This window comes from Leptopilina boulardi, unplaced genomic scaffold (genome assembly GCF_019393585.1).
Source record: "Leptopilina boulardi isolate dan_hultmark-lab unplaced genomic scaffold, ZJU_Lbou_2.1 LbouV2_351, whole genome shotgun sequence".
Taxonomy (NCBI): Eukaryota; Metazoa; Arthropoda; class Insecta; order Hymenoptera; family Figitidae; genus Leptopilina; species Leptopilina boulardi.
In genome coordinates, this window is record NW_026137920.1 from 3,358,429 (window position 1) to 3,385,230 (window position 26,802).

Genomic DNA, 26,802 nt, shown 5'->3' on the forward strand with positions numbered 1-26,802 from the left:
GTTCAAAGTTTTGTAGATATAGTTGATTTATTTTTAATCTATTTAAAAATGACTTATTACTACAAGTTAAATCACGCCTGTTGTCATGATTGAAATATAAAAAAAATTGTGCCTTGTATAGTAGAAAAATTGTTTGCAAAGACGGTAATTTAGAAACTTTTTTCATCACAGTAAACCAAGAAAAGCTGATCAAAACTTATGAGAATAGAAATTTTTCTTTAAATTATTCAAAATTTTGTATCGAGCATGTGTGTAAATTGTTAAACAATATTATCTGAACATATCAACGGCAATTCTATCGTTGAAAATTTTCAATTACTTAAAGAAAAACTTTTATTCATAAAAGTTTGGAAGATCTTTTTATGAATTTCTGTGAAGAAAAAAGTTTATAAATTACCGTCTTTGCAAACAATTTTTTTACCACATAAGGTACAAATTTTCTATTTTAATCATGACAAAACGCGTGATTAAAAATAAATCAACTACATCTACAAAACTTTTAACTAATTTTAGCCAACTTGTTATCATTTATTTTCTTACACGATACAAATACAAATTCCAATAGCAGTAACTAATGTTGCGTATATTAATAAGAATATGAAGTGATAGAAAATTTGGATAATCTAATGTTTGCATCTGCGGTGTTCTAGGGATAATACTCTCTTATTATTTTTGTTGACAGTGCGGATTTAAAATTACAATATTGATCATCCAACTTTTATTCCCAAAAATTATAGTTATGTATTATTATTATTATTTTTACATTTAATAAGTATAAAAAAATTGCACTAGTAATTTCAACTGATCTGCACATCGTAATGAAGCAATTTTTCATTATAATGCATAAAAAAACAATAAATACATAAAAAGTCCTGCAGGAGGATCGGTTACGATTTTAAATCTTTGAAATTTTGTTCATTCAGTGTCCAGAGATTCAAAATATATAAGAGATTTTTTTCGGCATCGGGGACCAACTTTTTCTTCGTTAAAGATAGGTGTGTTTAGGGAATATGCCCAAAAATTGAGAGTCGCAATATTGAAGAGCCCAAAAATATTGGAACACGTAAGAAAAAGAAAAAAAAAGCGGAAATAGATCAAAGTTTTCACTTGCGTTTAAGGTTAGGGGTTTACTCTTGTTCACTAAGTAATGAATTTCGAACAAATAGGTATAATTTTTGTAAAACTCGTTGGTCATATTGGATGCGCTATTTTGAAATTTTGAAAACGGACATCGGATTCGTAATCAGCGACCCTAAAAACCCCCGAGTACCGAGTTTTAAGCGAATCCGATGAATTTATTAATTCGAAAAATAGGAAAATGTAAGTTGCTGATATTAAAAGGGGTTGTTTTTGTTGAAGAGGTGATTTTTAAAAATCAGGAATATTTTTTTGTGGAGTCCTAAAAAGCCCAAAAATCTAGTGTAGTCTGTTTTCTAAATTGTAATTGTGGAGGTGCTGGTTTGATGGACCTACGTTGCTACTAGTCGGAAACTCATTTTAAAAAAATAATAAAGTCAAGTGTGAACAAGTGTCAATGTGAACATTTTTAAAAAAAAATGAAAATGTTTTAATTAGGTTAAGGAATATTTTGATAGCCCTTAATGAGCCCTAAATTTTCCTTGTAGTTAGAGCTTAGTAGGAATAGTGATAAAGAAGGTATGCCTGGTTCTGGCCAGCTTCCATGTGAAGCTGGCAGGAACCTTAATTTAAGAAATAAATTAAAAGCCTAAAATTTAGGATATTCAAGCCCTGTTAGCCCTAATTGAACCTTAAAAGATAGTAAATTGCTAATACTAATATCATGGTATGTTCAGGCCTACTTCACAGACGTCCATTTTTTGGTATACTTTTCTAAAAAATTATTTAATTCATCTGTTCAGGCCTTGTTGCATTTAATTACAAATAGAGTCAAGTATTCAATCAATAGTTACAAGACCAATTATACGACTTTTTGTCATTTTCTAAATATGTTTGGCTTTATTTTAATAAGATGCGATTTTATTTACATTTTGCAATAAATTTTTAAACAAAATATGTCTTTTTTAGTATACAATGCTGATCTTCTTTAGATTTTTTTTATTATAATTATCTAACAAATTTTTAACTAAAATTCTTCTCTAAATTAATTATTTTCAATAATTTTAATGAAATTCTTCTTAAATTTAATTATATTACAACTATTTTGTAATTAAAAATATTATGAAATTTAATAATTGTTTAAAATTTAGATAAGAAAAATGAGAAAATAAAATTATCAAAAATTTTAAATTCAAAACCTTCTAAAATTTTCCATCTAAAACTTTCTGATATGTAATAATTTCAACTATAACTCTTATAAAATTCAATTATTTTTATAACATTCATAAAAAAAGTCAATTATTTGAAAGTATTTTTCAATTAAAAACTGTTGAAAGTCAATTTTTGTTTTAAATTATTTGATGCCTTAGTTTCAATTCTAAAAATTTAATAATTGTCTGAAATTAAAAAAAATCGTTTTAAATTCAGTAAATTCTAAAAATTTCAACTCCATTTTTTCGTAGATGCAGAAATGAAGCAAAAAATGTTAGAAATATAATATTATAAATATTTTAACGTTTAACTTCATCGAGCAAAATTTTATTGATTTTTTTAATATTGTATGTCGTTAAATATTTTTTTAACTGTTGTCGACATATCGATATATTTTGTTACAAGAATTTAATTTTTTTAATGTGTCTTATTTTTTATTGCTTTAAAATTTTTCACAATTATTAAATGAATTTCTTTTGTAAAAGAAAATATTAAATAAATTTCCAACTAATTTTTTTTGTAGATACAGAAATAAAGCAAAAAAAAGTTAGAAGGATAATATTAAATATTTTAACGTTTGACTTTATCAAGTAAAATTTTATTGTTTTTTTATGTTATATTTCGTTAAATATTTCTTTTAACTGTTGTTGATATATCGAAACATTTTTTTTCAAGGATTTAGTTTTCTACACGTGTCTTATTTTTTACTGCTTTAAAATTTTTCAAATTTATTAAATGTATGTCTTTGGGTAAAAAAAATATTGAAAAAAACTTGCAACTCACATTTTTTATATACAATAATAAATTTTTTCTAAAATATATCAACACTAATTCTTTTTTTACATTCTAATTTTTTTTTATAAATTAAAGGAGTAAATATTAAGCAATAAATTTTTTAACAGTAAATTTTGAAAAAGATCTATCAATTCGTCAATTGAGAAAAATGACATTTTATCTTTAATACTTAAAAATTGGATAGTAATATTGTTTAGAAAAATTTCATTTCTTTTTTGAAAAGTATGTACCCAGACAGCACGTAAACCTGCAGCAACCTTGCGGCAAGCTTGCCACGCAATATTGCTAAGTGAACACGGCAAGCTTTCAGCAAGCTTCAAATATCCCACCTAATCCAAGCTTGCATGGTAAGCTTGCCGAAAGATTGCAGTGTAAGGTTACTGCAAGATTGCATGTTAAGATTATCGCAGGCTTGCATACTAAGCTTGCACGGTAAGCTTGTGGCAAGGTTGCAAATAACCTTCCCCAATCAGCACAGAAGTTTGCATTGAAAATGCGCACTATGCGCACTTGCAGTCACGAGCACCTACGGCTACGCAGTAAATTTTTTTGACCTCCCAGGAACTGGTGCTCAATGTATGTACAAAAATAAATTTCCTGCCCCCAAACAATTCTTTGTTATATTCCGCAAGATAGCACCAAGCTTGCCAAGCTAACTTTCATGGCAAGCTTGCAAGGTTGCCAAATAACCTTGTCAATCAGCACAGAAGGTTGCAGCAAACTTGCCGCAAGCTTGGTGCAATATTGCGGAATATAACAAAGAATTTTTTGGGGGCAGAACATTTATTTTTGTACATACATTGAGCACCAGTTCCTGGGAGGACAAAAAAATTTACTGCGTAGCCGTAAGTGCTCGTATTTGCAAGTGCGCATAGTGCTCATTTTCAATGCAAACTTCTGTGCTGATTGGGAAAGGTTATTGGCAACCTTGTCACAAGCTTACCGTGCAAGCTTACTATGCAAGCTTGCGATAATCTTACTGTGAAATCTTGCAGTAACCTTACACTGCAATCTTTCGGTAAGCTTACCATGCAAGCTTGAGTTAGGTGGGACATTTGAAGCTTGCGGCAAGCTTACGTGCTATCTGGGTACGTTTAAAAATACATATGATAAAAAAATCACTTTTAAAATTTATGGAGTTTGAAGGAAGTTATGAGCATTGAAAAATAAAAAATCATTATAAAATTTTATAATTTTGAAAAATTCATATCTCGTGAACGACTTTTTAAAAAAAAAATTGAAAAAATTAGGAAAACTAGTCTCAATTAGTACTAAAGGAAAAAATTTTTTTTTTTAAATCTGAGATACAATTGCAAATGGGCGTATAATTTGGCGTGGAATTAATTTAAAATTAGTATAATTTTTATCTTTTAAGTTTAGTACGACAATAATGCTCACAGAGAAAAATTTGTTTGAAACAAAGAAATAAATGCATTGCTATACACTAAAAAAAAGGTTGGTTGCGATTCATGACAAAATTATTCAATTGAATACTTTTATTTGAATGAACTTAATGATTTATTGCATTTGACTAAATTAAACTATTTAGTTAAGTCAAATAAACTTTTTCTGTGATTAAAACGAATATAAGATTGTAAAAATTTCCTTCAGATGGAATTTTAATGTTTCCAAATAGATCCATTTGGAAGAGACGATATAAGTTATAATATAAGATTAAAAAATCTTGTATTTTTTATAAAATAACTGTGAAACAATTATAGGTACATTTTAAGAAGTTTAATGAAAATAAAAAATTATTATACCTATAGAAGTATTATACTCACCGTGAATGACCACTTGTAAAGCAATACAACTGCATCAAATTGTCTCCGATAGAGAAATGAAGCATTGAAAACAAGATGGTCAGTTAAATATTTTAATATTTGACTTTATCAAGCAAAATTTTATTCATTTTTTTAAATATTGTATGTCATTAAATATTTATTTTTATTGTTGTCGACATATCGATATATTTTGTTTCAAGGATTTAATTTTTTAAACGTGTCTTATTTTTTTACTGCTTTAAAATTTTTCACATTTATTAAATATGCTATTCCAGGTGAGATTTTGACTTTTTCGGAGTAGGTTAACCGATTGCAATGAAACTTTGGAATTTTGTTATATATATATATATATATATATATATATATATATAGTAAGACTAATCTTTAACGTTAATTTCAGGTTAAAATATTTGTTAGTTTACGAGATTTGCAATAATAACAAAAAATTTTAAACTGCTATATCTTCCGTTCTATTAATCAGATTGAGGTCTACCTTTTTTTAAAATATCAATGAAAATGAGAGGAATAAATCTCTTTCAGAATAATTTTTTATAATTTTACAAAGAAAAAAATTATTAACTAATAATTGAATAAATTTCGAACGACAATCTAAAATTCAATCACTTAAATGCTAAAATAATCTAAATAGCTGTGTTTTCTTTAATGTTTCAAAGGAATCCAACTACAATTGCAAATTAAACTTATTTAATTTTAATTATTTCTTTGTAAAATTTAAAAAAAAATTATTCTGAAAGAGATTTATTTCTCTCATTTTCATTGATATTTTAAAAAAAGGTAGACCTCAATCTGATTAATAGAACGGAAGATATAGCAGTTTAAAATTTTTTGTTTTTATTGCAATTCTCGTAAACTAACAAATATTTTAACCTGAAACTTACGTTAAAGATTAGTTTTACTATATATATAACAGAATTCCAAAGTTTCATTGCAATCGGTTAACCTACTCCGAAAAATTCAAAATCTCACCTGGAATCGCACATTTAAGAAATGTGAAAAATTTTAAAGCTGTAAAAATAAGACACAAATAGAAAATTAAATTCTTAAAACAAATTATATCCATATGTCGACTATAGTTAAAATAACTATATTATACGACATACAATATTTAAAAAAACAAGTTGTAAATTCAGATATTCATTACATGAACATTTTGCTTCCTCTTTACGATCAGCAAAAAATTTGCTTCATCGGTGGAGAAAGCATTAACATTGAAATAAACATACAAAAATAATATAATAAAACCGCTGCCAAGTTGAAGTATGTAATTTTGTGTTCATTCCATGAACACTTTGCTTCCTCATGGAGATATTTTGCGATCAGTTTACGATTTTTTATTTATATTTATTTATATAATAATAAGTAAAAAATTAAACTAAAAATTAAAATAAAATAATGTGTGTATAACTTTATATTTAAAAATGATTGGTATTTAGCCAATTTCATTGAAAATGATATTAAAATTTTTTCTACTACTGTTTTTTTAAATTTTTTTAGGTGTATGAAATATAATAGAAAAAAGTTAAATAGTTTTTTAACTGGAAGTATTTCAATGACATTGTTGCCAAGATGCACCACGTGGAGGTAACCAATCGTGCACCCCGAAAGAATTTTAATTTATTATTTGGCTGATGTCCGAATATAGAAAAAATTGTCCGACTACTAAAGCTTTCCTGATTTTTCATTAAAATGCTTATATTTTATTAAATACTGACGCATTTGCAATAAATTTATATGATTTTTTAATCATGAATAACTCCTTTAGTTGATAATGTACTTGAAAAAACTCTAGTTATTTGTCATTTCAAGAAAAAAAGCATAATATGAGATCGTATCCTTAAGTGTCCGACTACTAGCGCATTCACCCTATATTAGGAATAATAAAAGTTTTGGGTATGTTTTGCATAAAAATTAAAAAAAGTTTATCACCAAGAAAAAGCTTTCTAATCTAATTATAATGATTTTACAGATACATAAAGATTTTTGAACAAAAAATGCAAACAGGTTTTTATCAATATTATTTATTTTTAAAATGTCAATAACTTTGGATAAAATAATCGTAAAATGTTCGTTAATATGTCAAAAGATGCGTCTTGAAAATCTCTACAAAATGAAACTAAAAAAAACTGTAGGTGTCATAACATTTTTTTAAAGTTATGAGCAAAAAACGATTTTTTATGATTTTTAAAATGTCAATAACTTTGGATAAAATAATCGTAAACTGTTCGTTAATAGGTCAAAAGATGCGTCTTGAAAATCTCTACAAAATGAGACTAAGAAAACTGTAGGTGTCATAACATTTTTTTAAAGTTATAAGCAAAAAACTATTTTTTATGATTTTTAAAATGTCAATAACTTTGGATAAAATGATAGCAGATTGTTCGTCAATAGCTCAAAAAATGCATCTTAAAAAACTCTACAAAATTAAGTAAAAACATCCCAACTTTCAAAACATGTGTTTCAAGTTATGGGCAAAAAACGATTTTTCAAAAATTTTAAAAGTCAAAAAAAATATAGTTAATATGTATTAATTTGTCCCAAAGTTTTCTCATTTTATGTCCCCAAGTGAGATCTATAATTTAAAAAAAAATTCAGCCCTAAAGCTCTTATAGAATATGAGATATTTATGAAAATGTAATGTATATACACACACACACACATACGGAATGACATTTTCTAAAAATGTCATTTTTGGATTCCTGAGGTCAAAAAACATAAAGATATGTCAAAAAAATGAGTTCGAAAAATTTCGCCAAAACAATACTTCCTCCATGAGGAAGCAATATAAACATTTGAGTACCTATACATTTGAGTTAAATTTAAATATTATATTTAAACTTGAATTTAAATAAATACAAAATTTTTCAGCTAAAATGTGAATTTTTTTATTTTTTTACAGTAGTTGATCTACACGGGTTGTGGCTCACTTACCGACCGAGGTCGGTAATGTAGAAATGTACTTTACCGACCGAGTTAGTTCAGGCTGCCACCGGCCAATTCAACCCCCCTTGGCGGGAAATTTGAATTTTTAAAAGTTTAATTTAAAGTGTCTTGGTGTTCTTCTTTACCGACCGAGTTTAGTACCGGCTGCCACTGCTAGATGGCGCCACCGTCGAATTCAAACCCCCTTGGTGGGATATTTAAATTTTTATTTTAAAATTTAAAGTGTCTTGGTCGGTGTGTTCTGTTTTACCGACTGAGTTTATTTCCGGCTGCCTCTACGAGATGGCGCCTTTTTTCATTTACCGACCAATTCAAACCCCCTTGGTGGGAAATTTAAAGTGAGTGCGTTTACTCTATTGTGGTAGGAGAGATGCGCGCGACTGTGTACTGGTGGGGTGCGTCGTAGAGGGATAGAGTGTTGCGCGCGACTGTTGAGTAGTGGGGTGGTGAGTATAGTGGGGACTGGTGTATAAGTTGCGGAGCGCGAGCTACGAGCCTCAGTTGCATCTTGTAAGGTGCAGCAGTCTACTTCCAGGTTTTCTATAGTTTTCAGAGTTTCATTTCAGAGTTATTTTTCAGAGATTTTTATTTATTTCGTTCTTGGATATAATTTTTTTTCTTTATTATAGGTGTTTGTTTATTTTTTTGTGTTCTATTTTTTTATTAGGTTTAAGTTGGTGGTGGTTTTTTCAGATTTTTTGTTCTATTTTGTTTTGTCAGGAATCTGACAACTTTATTAAAATCGCAGAACGTCAGCTCATCGCTACAATGTCGATGACTGGCGATAGAAAATGCATTACTGCATTCGAATGGCAAAACAAGTGTCAAAGATATAAGAATATTTTTAGAAAATTTTTGCATAGGTCAGATTTCTCTTCTTCTCAAAGATCTAGATGTTTAAATTTAAGCCAGAAATTGGAATACTTGCGTTGCCATTTTGATGCTGTAATGAAACGCGGTGAGGGTGTGCAAGTAGCGAATGAGAGAATGACATGGGTGGATTTTGATGAAGCGTTTGACGGTAGATTACAAACTAGTGCTGTAATGAATTTAGATTACATGGATATTAATGAATTCCTTGACGATGCCTCTAGTTTATTTCAAGTGAATATTCAAAAAGCTTTAAATAGGTATGGTCCGATAAAAGTTTATACTGTATTGGGCGCGAAGTTTATTAAAGATTCAGTCAACGGTATAGAAAAGTCTGAATTGAAAACTTTTATTGCGAAAACAGAAGCAATTTTATCGACAACCCCGTTAGATGAGTGGTACAATGTTAATGTTAAACAAGTTACCTTAAAAAGAATTGAAGAATTCCAACAGAAAGAATCTAATTGGAAACTTAATTCTATTGAAAGGTTGGAGGTTAACATTAACAAGTACAACCCTATGCGTGCAAGTTCTTATATCAATTTGCCATCTGCTATCAATCGAAAACATGCTTGCATTAATGTTAAAAATTTTGATAATCAGTGTTTCAAATGGGCAATATTATCTTCTTTGCACCCAGTTGAAAAGAACGCTGAACGAGTTTCAAAGTACAAGTCTTATGAAGGTGAATTGAATTTTACTGGAATTAAGTTCCCTGTCTCCCTTAATGATATTTTTAAATTCGAAGCTTTGAACAATATTTCCGTCAACTTGTATGGTCTTGTTAAAAGAGATGAAAAGTTTACAGTTTCACCTCTTCATCTTTCATCTCAAAAGAAGATAAATCACGTCAATCTTCTTCGAATTGAAGATCATTATATAGATGAAAATCTAAGTGAAGATGATGATGATGAAAATGAAATACCTCTCATCTCTTTTAACTATCATTACGTCTGGATAAAGGATTTATCTAGACTTGTCAGTTCAGACTTATCAAGGCAGAAAAATAAGAAATACATTTGTGATCGCTGCTTACATTATTTCCTTAATCAAGAAAAGCTTACTGAACATGAGGAGAATTGTAGAAAAATGAACAACACAAGAATCAAATTACCCAAAAAAGGTCAAAATACAGTTGAGTTTAAAAATTTTCAAAATAAGGAGCGTGTGCCCTTTATTATTTATGCTGATTGTGAAAGTCTTTTAATTCCTTCAGCAGTACCCCAAGAAGAAACCAATACTGAAGTCTTCCAAAATCATAAAACACTTAGTATTGGCTACTATTTAAAATGTAGTTTCGATGACTCTTTGTCTGTGCACAAAGCATCACCCAGAGATGATGAAAATCCAGCTAAATGGTTCTTTAAAGAATTAAAGAACTTGGCTGATGATTTAGATTCGAGATATAAAAATCCAGTTCCTATGGAAACATTAAGTCCACAGCAGTTATTAGGTTTTCAATATGATAGTACTTGTCATATTTGTAAAAAGAAAATCGCGTACGGGGATGTAAAAGTTAGAGACCATTGTCATCTAACAGGGAAGTATCGCGGACCCGCACATCAAGATTGTAACATTAATTACCATGAATCGCAAATCATACCTGTCGTTTTTCATAACCTCAGTGGTTATGATGCTCATTTTATTATTGATCCAATTGCTACCGAATTTGAAGGTAATGTTAATCTGCTTCCCATAAATAAAGAAAAGTATATTAGCTTTACTAAAAATGTTAAAGGTAGTTATCTAAAATTTCGTTTTATTGATTCTTTCAAGTTTATGGCATCATCATTGGACAAGTTAGCATCCTATCTTGACGAATACAAAATTGTAAATTCCGTATTTTCCAATTACAGTGATGACAAAGTTCAATTGTTAACGCGAAAAGGAGTTTTTCCCTATGAGTACATTGATTCAAGGGAAAAACTCGATGAAACTCAGTTACCGCCGAAAGAAAAATTTTACAGCACTCTAAACGATTCGAATGTTTCAGATGAAGATTATGCACATGCGCAGAAAGTATGGAGTGAATTTAATTGTAAAAATTTAGGTGATTATGTGTATTTGTACATGCAAACCGATATATTGTTACTCGCGGATATCTTTGAAAATTTTTGAAATGAGTTTTTATTAGCATATGGCCTTGATGCAGCACATTACTATACAACACCTGGACTGACATGGGATGCCATGTTAAAGTACACGAATATAAGTTTGGAACTCCTCACAGACATTGATATGGTCATGTTTATCGAACGTGGGATTAGTCAGTGCACAAATCGGTACGCGAAAGCTAACAATCCTTACATGGAGAATTTCAATGAAAGTGAGGAGACATCTTACATCGTGTACTTTGACGCAAACAATTTGTATGGCTGGGCTATGGTTCAGTCGCTGCCCTATGGTGGTTTCAAGTGGGAAGAAAATGTAAATAATCATTTTGACTTTAATGTTCCTGATGATGGTCCATTGGTTATATCTTGGAAGTTGATTTGGATTATCCAGATCATCTTCATGATAAACATAGCGATTTTCCATTTTGTCCAGAACGCTCGAAGCCACCAGGGTCAAAAGAGCAGAAGCTCCTAACTACCCTCCTACCTAAAAGAAAGCACGTTCTCCATTATCGTGCCTTAAAACAAGCTATTGCCAACGGTCTTATATTAGTTAAAATCCATCGCGTACTAAAATTCGAACAATCCACATGGTTGAAAAGTTACATAGACTTTAATACCATGCGGAGAACAAATGCCAGTAATGAATTTGAGAAAAACTTGTTCTAATTAATGAACAACGCAGTATTTGGCAAAACAATGGAGAACGTGCGAAAACATGTTGACATTAAACTTGTGACAAAGTGGGAGGGTAGATATGGAGCTGAAGCCCTCATCTCCAAACCTAACTTCCACAGCAGAACCATCTTTAATGAAAACTTGGTGGCTGTGGAACTTAGGAAAATGGAGGTTCTAATGAACAAACCACTTTATATTGGTCTGTCTGTGTTGGATGTTTCGAAAACGTTAATCTACGATTTCCATTATGATTATATGTTGAAAAAGTATGATGTAAAGAATTTAAAACTATTGTACACCGACACTGACAGCCTGATTTACGAAATTAAATGTCCTGATATTTATGCAGATATGAATGTCGATATCCACAAATTTGATACTTCCGATTATCCAGCAAATAATATTTACGGTATTCCGCAAGCCAACAAAAAAGTTTTAGGTCTGATGAAGGATGAATGCTGTGGAAAAATTGTTACTGAATTTGTTGGCTTGCGGAGCAAAATGTACAGTGTGCGAGTGGAAGATCAAGATTTTATTAAAAAAGCAAAAGGTGTGAAATCTGCGGTTGTAAAGAAAACTATTACCTTTGATGACTACACATATTGTTTACGAAATGTTAAAATGCAATCGCGAACTAAATATTGTATCAGATCGAAACTTCACAATGTTCAAACATTAAAACAAACAAAAATAGCTTTAAGTCCTTACGACGATAAAAGATTTCTGTTATCCAATAGTACCGATACCCTAGCATGGAGACATTGTAAAATTAGACAAATTAATGATGAAGCTATAAAATTGTAAATAAATGATGATGATGATTTGGGGAGATAAAGGTGTTTTAATAAAAGATACTGTACATTTTATATTATGTTTATTTATTAGAACCTTAATCTAGTAACATTTTTAACTTATCTTTAACTATTTTTAACTTTTTTAAACTATATTTAACTTTATTTTAACTATTTTTAACTTTTTAAACTTTTTTTTAACTATTTTTAACTTTTTTTAACTTATCTTTAACTATTTTTAACTTATCTTTAACTATTTTTAACATTTTTTAACTATATTTAACTTTATTTTAACTTTATTTTAACTATTTTTATCTATTTTTAACTTTTTTTTAACTACTTTTAACTTTTCTTTAACTATTTTTAACTTTATTTTAACTATTTAAAATTTTTTTTAACTATGTTTAACTTTTTTTAACTATATTTAACTTTATTTTAACTATTTTTAACTATTTTTAACTTTTTTTTTTAACTATATTTAACTTTATTTGAACTATTTTGAACTTTATTTTAACTATTTTTATATATATTACATATCAGATTTTTTTATCCAACTATTGTGTGAGTTGTCAAATCCAAGCCATTTTACATATACATTATTGCCACGGCTTTTAAGGACTTTCTCGACGAGGTAAACATCTGGATATTTCACTTTTAATAGTTCTTCTTTATAGAAACCACCTTCGATTGGGTGATTTTCATAATCTGTAAGTTTGTATGTAACTGGTTTTGTTCGTTTAACTTGATCTACAGTGAATATTTCCGTTGTCCAGTTGGAGGTGTATCCTTTTTCAAAGATGTTTTTATGTTTGCTGACTCGAACTCTATCTCCAACTTTAAATTTTTGTCTTCTCAGTGGAATTTTTCTTAGTTTACGGATACGTCTCATCAGTTCTCTTGTATCTTCTACGGTGACATCTTTAGGTTTCATACCAATCGTACGATGTTTTTTATTATTGTACTTTGATATGAGAATTGGTAAAAGATTAATCCATTTGTAATTGCCTTGTAAGTTGAATTCAGGCCACATCATATTTTTTAGAGTGCGGTTAAACCTTTCAACAATTGATGCTTTTAAATTACTATAAGTCGAATAGAGATTAATATTGAATTCTTGCATTAAACTCTGAAATTCAGAGTTATAAAATTCCTTACCTCTATCAGTGTGTAAATTTTTTGGAACATGACCTTCTTTTAATATTAATTTCATGGCTAGAGAAATATCTTTTCCATTTTTACTTTTTACAGGTACAGCCCAGGCATATTTGGAAAATATGTCTATTACTGTGAGCATGTATTTGAAGCCTTTATTGGAATAGGAGTAAGGTATCATTTCTACCAAATCTGCTAGCCAGGTTTCATCTATGCCACGCATTTGAACTTTACGACGAGGATAATTCCTTCTCGCTTGTTTATGTAGTTCAGTTACAACTGTTAACTTTTTATCATTCATTTGGAATAAATGTAGTTTCCTTGATAATAATATTCTGTTGGAATTCAATTTGTTTTAGTTTTTCGTTAACTCTATCTTCAACAACTTGTATTAAAATATTCAAATCATCAATGGCTGATCTTAAAGAAGATGTAATTTGAAAGATAGTTTTTATCTCGTTTCGGATAATTTGTTGTACAAGTCGTAAATTTACTGCATCATGCAGCTCTTCAGCGTCTTGAACGTTACAAAGTCTTTTGCCTTCAATATTGTAATCTCCACTTGGAGTAACTTTAAATCCAATACCAGAAGGTCCAGGTAGTCCACGACTTGCAACAGGTCGTGTTAAAGAATGTCCGAACACATCAATGCTCATTGTAATACTAAGCAATTATTCTATATGCTCTCTCTTAATATATAATTCGAGCTTCACGAAGTTCTTCGATAATTGACATAATCTCATTATTATGACTTGGATTACCAGCTTGCTGTGATCCTATGAGTAGTCGTAAACGGTCAACGAGTTCATTTGGATCATCCCAATAGATGTAGTCTGGATTAAATTGTTTTTTTGCAATCATAAATTGTGGTAATATATTTTTATGCTTCTTTAAAGAACCACCACCACTTTTCTTTGGTGTACTTTTGATAAGTTTTGCAATAACATCAGTGTACTTGGAAGTTCTACTTATGTTGACAGATTCACTTGGACTATAATTTTTTCGATGTGCATTCGTAACAATGAGAATTTGTTTATAATTTGAAAAATCATCTGAACTTATTAAAGCTTCTTTTGGTTTTTGCTTAAATAAAAGTTCAAGTAACCCAGCAGTTTTTAAATAATTTTTCTTTCCAATAAGCTTAATATGTGAACCTTTAAATTCAATAGGTGTATCACCAATCATAAAAGATCCGTTGGCAAGTTTACGTACTCCATAAACCATATCTAAAAACAGTTTTCTATTTTTATCTAACATAAAAATATAATTATTTGTAATTTTCTCATAATCTTCTTCTTCTTCTTTTTCAAAGTTATTGCTCTTATCAAGTAAAGTTGAATTTAGTAGAGTTTTATCAAATTCTTCATCATCGTCAGCAGCAGTTTAAAAAGAGAAATTATTATCATCTTTCTTGAATTTTTCAATTTTAACATTTTTGAAAGGAGTTTCAGTTACATTTGCCAACTTTTGAAAAGGTGTAACTATTGGTTGCAGAGTTTCTTTTAACAATGTCTCTGCAACCTCTTTACCCATTCTAAGTAAGCGATGTTTTCGTCTAATAGCGTCGCTTGCTTTTGCTATTTGATGAAGTGTTTCTTGCTCTTTTCGATACATGTTTCCGTCTTGATAACATAAACTATACTAATTTGAAATGAAATAAAGTCCTTATATTTATATTGTAATAAAGCAATCAAATCCCTTCCTATATCTTCCTTCATTAAAATTCCTATCTTTATCAATAACGACAAATCCATATTTATCAGATTTTCAACATTCTGAACATAAATCACGAAATTAAATTTTTTTCATCTTGTCTGAAAAGCACCAGTAAATTTACATTATCTCGCACCAAGTGTTTTGGAATACGAGCATATGTTTAACACAAGTAGAAACTGTCAACATTTACATGTCTACCCATACAAAAGAAAGCACTAACATTGTCTTGCTTTTCACAAGCAATATCATCAAAGATGAATATTGAGTTTGGTTTAGCATCTTTTGGAGATACTACTTCTTCATGCTCACTAAATGGAAAGTATTCAATTCCATCCACGTCATGAATTACATTTTTCAAAAATTGATATTTTGGCTGCTGCAGAGATTTAGAGTATAGGTAAATATTTTCAAAACTTAAACCATTTGGATGTATGATTAGAGAAAGAAGAGCGTTTGTTTTACCACAATTAGAGGGACCACAAAAGACAGCTCGGATGCTATCTGAAAACAAACTACCATGACGTTGAACTTTTTTCTCACTAGTTTCAACGTCAATACTTGTGATTGGGAGTGCTACAGGTTGTTTCGTGAACTGCATCTTGACAGTAACTGCTCTGTAAACTATAAATACTCGGCTTTTATAGTCTTACAGTCAGTTGCACATCAAACTTCATAGAGTGTAGAATGATTTTACATCGAAGTGATAAAAAACATCTTTGTCGTGGTAGAGGGTTAGTTAACCGTATTATCAATAGTTTACCTTTTGAATTACATTTACCTGGATACCAATTCTGTGGACCCGGTACAAAGTTGACAAAAAGATTAGCACGTGGTGATAAAGGTGTTAACCAATTAGACGCTGCATGTAAAGCACATGATATTGCATATTCGCAAAATCAAGAAAACATTAAAGCAAGAAACGTTGCAGACCAAGAGCTAGCTGAAAAGGCGTGGCAACGTGTTACAGCTAAGGATTCTAGTATTAGTGAAAAGGCAGCAGCTTTAGCGATATCTGGAACGATGAAAGCTAAATCAACATTAGGTATGGGAATGAAAAGGAAGAAAAAGTCTACAATTAAGAAGAAAAGAAAAACCATGTGTAAGAAAAAGCGACTAGCATTAAGAAGAGTTGTTGATGCTGCTAGAAAAAGTATGCTACCCAATCATAATTCTGGAGAATCAATTCAAGCTGCTCTGATTGGTGCAAAAGAAGCAATAAAAAATGCTGGTGGTAAATCAAAAATTTTATCACCGCGAATTTTACCTGTACCTTCTAAAGTTGGTGGTATTTTACCACTAGTTCCGATTTTTGCTGGACTTAGTGCTTTGGGAGCTCTTGCTGGTGGAGCTTCACGTATAGTGAAAGCTGTAAACAAGGCTAAAACTGCCAAGGAACAACTTGCCGAAGCTCACCGACATAATAAAGCAATGGAAGCAATATCGCTTGGAAAAGGATTACATCTGAAACCCTACCGACAAGGACTTGGTCTTCATATTAAACCCTACATTCAGGGGATAGGATTAAAAAAGAAGAAACAAACATCAAGAAAGAAAAAAAACTTGCATTGAAGCTACCTCACCGTCCTCTAACTGATTTTGATCTGTTAAAATATGCTAAAACTATAAAAATACCATATTTTCGCGGAGTTTTTATGCGAAATGAACTACCTTTTAAAGGACCTTATCGGTATGAGTCTGGAATTATTAACTTGGATAATAAAGAAGGTCCAGGAACACATTGGGTGGCATATAAAAAATGTAATAACGAAATAATGTATTTTGATAGTTTTGGCAACCTTCCTCCACCATCAGATCTAATCACATACTTGGGTGATGGTAGCTTAATAAAATATAATCATGAGAGATATCAAAGTTATGATACTTATGTGTGTGGACATTTATGTTTAAAATTTTTATGTAAACAACTTAATGTTAAGAGCAGCTTTAGTCTATGTAAGAACATGTAACTTTTGTATTATTTTAGTATAGAAACTGACAGCATCATGAGTGATTCGTTTACATTAACGTTGACGGGAAATTATTCAGTTCTTAGAACTGACCACCAATAGAACTTAATCCAAATAAACATTATGTTCTTGGTCTTGTTGAATTACTGACTTTTAATTCTATTCCTAATATTGATAAAGGTAACAATAAATTTTACATTGGTAATCATATAATTGATATACCAACTGGAAGTTATGAAATTAAAGATATTGAAACATGTATAAAAGATTCTGTGAAACTTGGAACTGTTATTAGTATAAAACCTAATAACAATACATTACGCAGTTTAGTTGAATCAAATTTACCAATTGATTTTAAACATAAAGATTCAATTGGTAAATTATTAGGATTTATGCCGCGGAAATTATCACCTAATGAAACACACATCTCTGATTTACCTGTAGCAATTCTCAAGGTAAATTCAGTCAGAGTTGAGTGTAGCATTACATCTGGAGCGTATATAAATAATCAAAAGGCATACACCATCCATGAATTCTTCCCTAGCGTTCCACCAGGATATAAGATTGTGGAAGTGCCAGCACACGTCATTTACCTTCCGATTGTTGTCAAGACAATACATAATATTCAACTCCGCATTGTCGATCAGGACGGTGATTTGATTAATTTTCGAGGAGAAACTATAACTTTCCGATTGCACATAAAGTCAATGTAATGGGAATTGTATATAATCAAAAAGTTGGTGGACACTATAAAAGTCAGCCAACATGCCAAAGACAAATCAGTTTAAATTTGTCTCACAAGGTGTTAACAACTCAGAATCGCCTGTTCCTGAAAAAACTAGGTCTAAAAGTTATACCTCAAGGAAAACGTCAAGACAAATAATTTATATATTTTTTGGGTGTTGTTGCAACAAAAATGGACGAAATTCTCAACATTCCAGCAGCAGTGAATTTTGATGAGTCCATTGCTCATTATGAAATTCATGCTCATCAACCGTATGCTTCATCCTCTTTTAACAATAGTGATGAAATTCGAATTGCAGTTCAACATCAAGATTTATGTATTCTACCGAGTAAGAGTTCATTGCACATATTTGGGAAATTGACTAAAAATGATGGTATTGCTGTTACAGAAAACGTGCACTTGAGTAGCAATGCAATATGTTTTTTGTTTGATGAAATTCGCTATGAATTAAATGGTATCAAGATTGATCGATGCAAATACGTTGGACATACAACTATAATGAAAAATTTAGTATCTCTGACTCCACCTCAGTTAAATCTAATTGAAAATGCAGGGTTTTCAAAAATTACATCTGATGCAAGAATTTCTTTAGAAAATGGATATTTTGATGTTATAATACCACTTGGCATGATCTTTGGTTTTGCTGAGGATTATAAGAAAATTCTTATGAACGCTAAACATGAACTTATTTTAACAAGAGCACGTAATGATACTAATGCTATAATACAAACAGGACAAGGAGCTGATGAAGAATTTAAAATTTTCATCAATAAACTAGAATGGATGGTACCATACGTTTTACCTGCTGATAATAATAAAATAAAATTATTAAAATTCATTGAAAAAGATCCTTTAATTTCAATAAGTTTTCGATCATGGGAAGTGTACGAGTATCCGTTAGTTCCAATAAGTTCAAAAGTCCTATGGCAAATAAAAACATCAACACAATTGGAGAAACCACGATATGTAATTGTAGGATTTCAAACAGCAAGAAAAGATAAACGAAAAAAATATGCCTGTCATTTTGATCATTGTAATATTACAAATGTTAAACTATTTTTAAATTCACAATATTACCCTTATGGAAATTTAAATCTAAATTTTGATCAAAATCAGTATGCTCTGCTTTATGAAATGTATGCTAATTTTCAAACATCTTACTATGGAAAAGACTCAGAACCTATTTTAACAAGGGCTATTTTTAAACAACTATTTCCTCTAATTGTTATTGATTGTTCAAAACAAAATGAGTTTCTTAAACAAGCATCAGTAGATGTACGTTTAGAATTTGAATCAGGAAATAATATGCCAGCTGAGACCACTGCATATTGCCTCATTATCCATGACCGCGTTGTACAATATAAACCAATCAGCGGCGTCGTCAAGAAGTTGCTGTAGAGAAGTGGGGATAAAGTGGTGGGGGTATGATCCCACACAGCACAACATCTTACACCAGGCCTACAGCAGGCTTACATGTAAGGTTTGTAAGGTAACATCGTAAGCCCATAGTAGACTTACAGTAAACCTAAAATGTCCGCCTTACAGTAAGCTTACATGGTAGGGTCGAGGTAAGCTTACATGGTAGGGTCGATGTAAGCTTACACGGTAAGGTCGAGGTAAGCTTACACGGTAAGGTCGAGGTAAGCTTACATGGTAGGGTCGAGGTAAGCTTACATGGTAGGGTCGAGGTAAGCTTACATGGTAGGGTCGAGGTAAGCTTACACGGTAAGGTCGAGGTAAGCCTATGAGTAAAGGCTGTGGTAAGGTTATTATTAAGTTGTAAGGTTGAGGTAAGGTTGTGGTAAGCTTACAAGGTAAGGCAAGTTATATTCAAATAATAATATTAATAATAAATAAATATTCAATAAAAAAATTTTTCTTTTGCCTTATTCTATTTTGGGAACCTATCATTTCGCAGAAAGTTTTGAAAACAAATTTGGGAGGAGTAGGATTCGAACCCGGGACCGAAGTATATACCTAACAACCTAACCAACTGAGCTAAACGGGGAACTGACAATGAGAAAAGTAATCTTGCTTTTAAGGAGTTGATTATCTTCTTGGTTCCACTTTAAAAGTAAGATTACTTTTCTCATTGTCAGTTCCCCGTTTAGCTCAGTTGGTTAGGTTGTTAGGTATATACTTCGGTCCCGGGTTCGAATCCTACTCCTCCCAAATTTGTTTTCAAAACTTTCTGCGAAATGATAGGTTCCCAAAATAGAATAAGGCAAAAGAAAAATTTTTTTATTGAATATTTATTTATTATTAATATTATTATTTGAATATAACTTGCCTTACCTTGTAAGCTTACCACAACCTTACCTCAACCTTACAACTTAATAATAACCTTACCACAGCCTTTACTCATAAGCTTACCTCGACCTTACCGTGTAAGCTTACCTCGACCCTACCATGTAAGCTTACCTCGACCCTACCATGTAAGCTTACCTCGACCCTGCCATGTAAGCTTACCTCGACCTTACCGTGTAAGCTTACCTCGACCTTACCGTGTAAGCTTACATCGACCCTACCATGTAAGCTTACCTCGACCCTACCATGTAAGCTTACTGTAAGGCGGACATTTTAGGTTTACTGTAAGTCTACTATGGGCTTACGATGTTACCTTACAAACCTTACATGTAAGCCTGCTGTAGGCCTGGTGTAAGATGTTGTGCTGTGTGGGATTGGGTATAAATGCAGTAGTTTTCAGTCAAAAATTCATTTCTGTTTCAACATGGAGTTCATTGTGGACGTTCAAGGATTTAAAAGACCCTACAACGATTTTATTTTCAAAGAGTTGGCAATACTTCCTCTTCAACCAGATGCTCAACCACTTGTCGACCTATTTGAATCACCTTGTACGTGGAATTCATTGCCAGGATGCTATAAAAGTGAAAATCGCTGGTTAACACACAATTACCATGGAATAGATTGGACAGCTGGAGACGTCTCATACGATGAACTTCGTCCCATTCTACAAGATGTATTACGAGGCGCTAGTGTCATCTACGTCAAAGGATTAGAAAAGAAGACATGGCTAGAAAAATATTTAGTAAATGTACAAAATTTAGAAGATTTTGAATGTCCATCGTTGAAAAAAATTAAAAGTGATTTGTTAACATGTATACGCATCATACTCTTTATAATGATAATTGTGCTGTAAAAAATGTAAAGATTCTTCGCGATTGGTTTTTGGATCCTCCAAACCAATATATAAGTGCTATTGTTAAAGAAACTGATGAAGTTGATTCTACGTTTACTAATTTAAAATCTTTCTATGAAAATTGTGAATATATTTAATAAGTTTTTTTAAATAATTAAATAAATATTAATTTTAAATTTAAATAAAAATCTCTGTTAATTTTAACAACCTATCCCTTTAACTAATTTAAATTTTATTTTATAATTCATGAAAATAAACTAATTCTATTGCTTAAAATAAACTTATGTTAGGGAAAAAGTAAATTTAAAACAAATTTATAGGTAAAACTTTCTGTTTTTATTTTTAACAGTTTTTGAAATAAAAATATATACTATTGCTGCTTCCTGCATCATTTCCAGAGAGCTGGGTTGTTCTTCAAAGTGTTTGGCGAATCTCGATGGTAAATAGGTGATGAAATCAGCATTCACTTCTACAATGATTCTTGGTCCATATTTGGTTTGCACCTTCTTCAGTTTCGTAATATAATATAGACCATTTTTTGTCATCTCAGAAAGAGGTTTCGTCGGCAAGTAACCTTCGAAACGTCCAACTGCGTTGACTTTTTCGAGATCCATTTTTTTTAGTGGCTGTTGTAGGAAAGAAAACCTAAATAAAAATAAAAAAATCTGAAATTAAAATATAGCTAAAACTGAAATAAAATCTGCAAATAGAAAAAACTGTAAAGAATTGAAAACAAATCGACCTGAAAAAAGAAAACAAAAACTAAAAGAGAATAATTTAATTCATAAACTTAGAAAAAAATAAAGCTGAAATTAAAATAAAAACCTGCAAATGATAAAAGCTGAAAAAATAAAGCTGAAAGAAAAGTGTTACAAGATAGAGAAGCTTATACTTACTGTTACTGAAAAGAGCTGAAAGAAAGAATGATTCTGGTGGACTAGTAGTCGCCTTTTATCACCACAACCCCCCCCCCACTTTTCACTAGCCCCACCAGTATCCAAATGCGCACGCAGAATAAAAAAAATCAAATTATATTCTTAGTTAAATTAAGGTTAGTAAAGCTTTAAAATATAAACTTACTTCCTCCGGATCAATGTCAATAAATAAAACATCATCATTATCAACATCATCATCATCATCACTGATGATGATAGTTTCTCCTTCACTATCATAATTATCTTCATTATGCTCCCCCTCATCATCATCATCTTCATAATTATTATGATGGAATTCGTCATAAATAATTATGACTGAGTCATTATCATCTTCATTTGGAGAATTTGGTAGTGGAGGATTGATTTTATCCATTTTTTTCTGAAGTAGAGAAAGAACAACAAGAAAAAAAATGAGAAATGATATGAAAAAATTGACAACTAAAAAGAATAAGAATAATATGAAACGTGAATTTAAATAAGAAACAAAACTGAAATGTTGATGAAGAATGTGCCATAACAAAAAAAATAAGATTTCGGATGCTGTTGAAATACGTTAAAGTTAAATTAATTTTAAGTTATTTTGCATGGAAAAAAGGCTGCGAATTTTATAAAAATTATTTAAAAAAATTTTTTTGTAAATGCTAGTTTTACTTAAATTTGAGGCACATTCCTCTTTAAAGAAGAAACATATAAAAGTTGACAGAAAAAAATTCAGAAGATAGATAAAACTAAAAAGAAATGTTAAAAAATAAAAAAAAATTACAGAGAAATAATTCAAAAGAGAAACAAAAATTGTAAAAATAACTGAAAAAACAAAAAAAAGAAAAATAATATGAAACAAAAAAAATAAGTAGAGATGGAGAAACGAAGACAGAAATAAAAGAGAAATAAGAAAGACACGTAAAAAAAGGGAAATAAAAAGAAAATTGAAAAAAATCTGAGAAGGGAGAAAATCTGAAAAAGCAAGTCATAAAAGGAAAAGAATGCATGAAAATTAAAATGAAAAGAAATAGCTCAAAATATTATAAAAGAAAATTGAAATAAGTCTGAGAAGGAAGAGAATCAGAAAAAAGAACAAGTCCTGAAAGAGAAAAGAATACATGAAAATTAAGATCAAAAGAAATAGCTCAAAAAATTATAAGAAAATTGAAAAAAGTCTGAGAAGGAAGAAAAACAGAAAAAAGAACAAGTCCTGAAAGAGAAATGAAGACATAGAGAAGAGAAGAGCTGAAACAGAAACGAAGACCTAGAGGAGAGAAAACCTGGAAGAGAGACATTTACCCTGAATGTTCGGAGCTGAAAGAATGAATGACTCTGGTGGCTGGCGGGCTTCACTGTATATCAGCGCTCCCCACCACGGCGGTCCCCACTACGGCGCTCCCTACTACGAAGCGCCCCACCACCTAGCTGGCGCGCGCAATCAGGCGGGCCCACCACTGCGCGCTACGCTGTAGGCATGGGAGGGAGTCCCCGGCTGAGTTCACATCGATGTGGGGAGAAATGAAACTCAGCATATGAACCCGGAGCTGGCAGCGGCATAGACGCAACCAGCAATGGGGATCCCTCTCGATTTTTTTTTCCATACAGGTTTAGATATAATTATATACATTGAAATTTTAAACTATAAATTAACTTTAAAATAGGTAAAATAAAATGGCGCCATCTTGCGGTGGCAGCTGGAACTAACTCGGTTGGTAATGCAGAACACCAAGCCACTTGAAAATAATATTTTAAAAATTTAAATTTACCGCCAAGGGGGTTTGAAATGGTCGGTAATCGAAAGTGGCGCCATCTTGCGGTGGCAGCTGGAACTAACTCGGTTGGTAAAGTAGAACACCAATCTACTTTAAAAATTCAAATTTCCCGCCAAGGGGGTTTGAATTGGCCGGTAATCGAAAGTGGCGCCATCTAACGGTGGCAGCCAAAAGTAACTCGGTCGGTAAAGTAGAATGCCAAGCCACTTTGAAAATTCAAATTTCCCACCAAGGGGGTTTGAATTGGCCGGTGGCAGCCGGAACTAACTCGGTCGGTAAAGTAGATTCCTACATTACCGACCTCGGTCGGTAAGTGGTCCCGCACCCGCCTTGCTTAACTACTTTTTACTTTCATTAATTTATTAAATTTACTTCAAATGTAAACTGTATATATACCAATCGATTCGTTTTCAAGCAAGGAATACAATTATTTCATCTATAAACTTAAATTTAAATAATCACAAAATTTTATAGCCAAAAAAAAGTTAGAAGGATAATATTAAATATTTTAACGTTTGACTTTATCAAGTAAAATTTTATTGTTTTTTTATGTTATATTTCGTTAAATATTTCTTTTAACTGTTGTTGATATATCGAAACATTTTTTTTCAAGGATTTAGTTTTCTACACGTGTCTTATTTTTACTGCTTTAAAATTTTTCAAATTTATTAAATGTATGTCTTTGGGTAAAAAAAATATTGAAAAAAACTTGCAACTCACATTTTTTATATACAACAATAAATTTTTTCTAAAATATATCAACACTAATTCTTTTTTTACATTCTAATTTTTTTTATAAATTAGAGGAGTAAATATTAAGCAATAAATTTTTTAACAGAAAATTTTGAAAAAGATCTATCAATTCGTCAATTGAGAAAAATGACATTTTATCTTTAATACTTAAAAATTGGATAGTAATATTGTTTAGAAAAATTTCATTTCTTTTTTGAAAAGTATGTACCCAGACAGCACGTAAACCTGCAGCAACCTTGCGGCAAGCTTGCCACGCAATATTGGTAAGTGAACACGGCAAGCTTTCAGCAAGGTTCAAATATCCCACCTAATCCAAGCTTAGTCCGGGGGAGTTGGCCATGCGGGAGATATGGCCAATTAAAATATTTTATAGAATTTGCTGCTAGGTATCGCTTATTAAACATTAATTTGCTTTGTTTTATGGCAAAACACAATTATAAGAAAAAACTTCGCGAAAAATATTGAAAAAGTATGTAAAAATCTGATTTGTTATTTTGACTACCCAGTGGGCAAAAAACCATGTTCGTTCTAAAAACGTTTTAAGGACGTTTTTAGAACGTTTCGTGTCCGCCAAATAATGTTCTGGAACATTTTAAGAACATGGATGTTCGAATAATGTTCCAAAACATTATTTGGCAGACATGAAACGCTCTAAAAACGTTCTTAAAACGTTTTTAGAACGAACATGGTTTTTTGCCCACTGGGTAGTTCTGAAAAAAAGTGAAGAGTTTACGTTCCTCACTGGCGTTATGTTATTTTGTAGAATAATTTTGAATTTCATGTTTTTTTGTAAAGTACATGACCCAAGTTTTGTCATAACTTTATATTCATTCAAAAAATTTATTTATTTATTTAAATTTTAGTTGTGTCAATTTGTCTCCTGACATTAGGAGAGATGGCCATGTTTTTTCGAGGTGAGATGGCCATACTGTTTAAATTATTGGCACCCTTGAGATTCGTGTGTTCGCTAAAAAAAACATTAATTATGTAGCAAATGACATTTTTTATGACATCCAACAAAGATTTTCAAATTTAAATATGATCAAATAAAATAATCACTTTTGTGTAATTACATCCTAAAAACGTTTATAAACAATCATAACACAGGTCTACAAAGTAAGACTTTTTTATATATTTATACCGGAGTGGTTTCCAATGTATTTTTGTGTGCTGAACCCGAATCCGGGTTCCAAAATTGCGTATCACATCAGGATTTTGAATAAAGTGGAGGTAAAGTCTCCAAAAACAGTGTTTTGAGGGTTGTCAATATTTTTGTATTCCTTAACCAGACGTGCTAGACACTTCTATATATATAAGCTTAAATTAAACCTTGGATCGTACTCTTTAAGACTCATTTACGCAGGATTAAAAAAATATGAAATTTTGAAAAAAATGGGGGTAAATACCCCAAAAATCTTTTTAGGCGACTTGAACCTAATTTTTTTAAATTTCAAATTTTTTTTTCCTTGCGCATATGAGTCTTAAAGTGTAAGATATAAGCTTTAATTTAAACCTATATGTAAAAGTCTCTATCACGTCAGGTTAAGGAGAAAAAAAATACTGAAAACCCTCAAAAACACGGATTTTGGAGACTTTACCACCACTTTACTCAAAATTCTGACGTGATACGCAAAAAATACCTTGTAGACTTGTTGTGTTGGTGAGACAAACAAACAGAGAGCGCTTATCGAAGACTGCATGGATTCAGTGCAATGATTGTCACCTTTGGCTTCATGAAAATTGCACTGAATTTAATGATAAATGTTCGAAATGTGGTCAGAAGAAGGAAATAAGACATTAATTACTTTAAATTAAGAATTCTGATAAAGCGAAAAGCCAAAGAATGATTTTAAAGTATTGGCCATCTCCCCCGTACATTCCGGGAGAGATGGCCAAACGTGTTTTTTAAAAAATATTAATTTTAAGATTGTTTGCATTTAAAAAATTTATCATTTCTATTATTATTTGTAAGTTTAATGTTCAATGTTTAATTAGCAATAAATGTTAATACATAAATAACTTTCTTCTTATTTTTACAGGCCTTTAAAAAAACTATGGCCAACTCCCCCGTACTTACCCTAATTCTTTAAATTTAAATTGAAACTATACTTTATATATACCAATCGATTTGTCTTGACGTAAGGAATACGATTTTTTTATATATAACTTTAAATTTTTCTATTTAAAAATTTTTTCTATTTAAAAATTTTTGAAAAAAGACGATAAAACTTTTTTTCGGGGTATTTTTTAAAATCCTTTGGTCAGTTTTGAGATATTAATATGATAAATAAGCCTACCAAATTTTATCTAAATCTATTAAAACCTGTTAAAGTTATCT

General features: G+C 30.8%; 2 protein-coding genes across 9 annotated transcripts in view; one reads left to right on the forward strand and one right to left on the reverse strand.

Annotated features, from left to right (window-relative positions):
* Positions 1-4,925, reverse strand: part of LOC127286161 (uncharacterized) — a 25,944-nt gene extending 21,019 nt beyond the window's left edge. Inside the window, exon 1 of the mRNA XM_051312503.1 lies at positions 4,869-4,925. The gene's annotated coding sequence lies outside the window, so the exon portion shown is untranslated. The remainder of the gene's footprint in view (positions 1-4,868) is intronic.
* The window catches only part of LOC127286158 (ras-related protein Rab-37), a 293,485-nt gene that overhangs the window by 138,818 nt on the left and 127,865 nt on the right, over positions 1-26,802 (forward strand). The window lies entirely within an intron of this gene.